A 1,643-nucleotide genomic window follows, 5' to 3' on the forward strand; every position below is an offset into this window, starting at 1 on the left:
TATATATACATAACGTTATACGTTATACCGTAATGCTACATAACGTTTTGCGTAATAACATATATCTACATAACGTTATACGTTATAACGCAATGCTACATAACGTTATATGTTATATCGCAATAGTACATAACGCCATACGTTATGACATATATCTACGTAACGTTATACGTTATAACGTAATGCTACATAACGTTATTCGCTATAACGTAATACTACATGACGTTATACGTTACATCGTAATATGACATAACGTTATACGTTATATCGTAAGACTACATACCGTTATATGTTATAGCGTAATACTACATAACGACATACGTTATAACATATATCTACATAACGTTATACGTTATAACGTAACGTTAAATAACGTTATATGTTATATCGTAACACTACATAACTCCATACGTTATAACATATTCTACATAACGTTATACGTTATAACGTAATGCTACATAACGTTATACGTTATAACATATATCTACATTACGTTATACGTTATAGCGTAATGCTACATAACGTTATACGTTATAACCTATACCTACATAGCGTTATACGTTACAACGTAATGCTACATAACGTTATACGTTATATCGTAATATTACATAACGTTATACGTTATAACGTTATACTACATAACGTTATACGTTATATCGTAATACTACATAACGCCATACGTTATAACATATATCCACATAACGTTATACGTTATAACGTAATGCTATATATCGTTATACGTTATAACGTAATACTATATAACGTTATACGTTATAATGTAATGCTACATAACGTTATACGTTATAGCGTAATACTATATAACGTTACACGTTATAACGTAATGCTACATAACGTTATACGTTATATCGTAATACTATATATCGTTATATGTTATAACGTAATACTACATAACGTTATACATTATAACATATATCTACATAACGTTATACGTTATAACGTAATACTATTTAACGTTATACGTTATAACGTAATGCTACATACCGTTATACGTTATATCATTTATCTACATATCGTTATACGTTATAACGTAATGATACATAACGTTATACGTTATAACATATATCTACATAACGTTATACCTTATAACGTAACGTTAAATAACGTTATATCTTATATCGTAACACTACATAACTCCATACGTTATAACATATTCTACATAACGCCATACGTTATAACATATATCCACATAACGTTATACGTTATAACGTAATGCTACATATCGTTATACGTTATAACGTAATACTTTATAACGTTATACGGTATAACGTAATGCTACCTAACGTTATACGTTATAACGTAATACTATATAACGTTACACGTTATAACGTAATGCTACATAACTTTATGCGTTATATCGTAATACTATATATCGTTATATGTTTTAACGTAATACTACATAACGTTATACGTTATAACATATATCTACATAACGTTATACGTTATAACGTAATGCTACATAATGATATACGTTATAACATATATCTACATAGCGTTATACGTTATAACGTAATGCTACATAATGTTATACGCTACATCCTAGTACCATATAACGTTATACGATATAACGTAATACTATATAACGTTATACGTTATAACGTAATGCTACATAACGTTATACGTTA

Source organism: Bombus pyrosoma, linkage group LG8, assembly GCF_014825855.1.
Source record: "Bombus pyrosoma isolate SC7728 linkage group LG8, ASM1482585v1, whole genome shotgun sequence".
In the NCBI taxonomy this organism is placed as follows: Eukaryota; Metazoa; Arthropoda; class Insecta; order Hymenoptera; family Apidae; genus Bombus; species Bombus pyrosoma.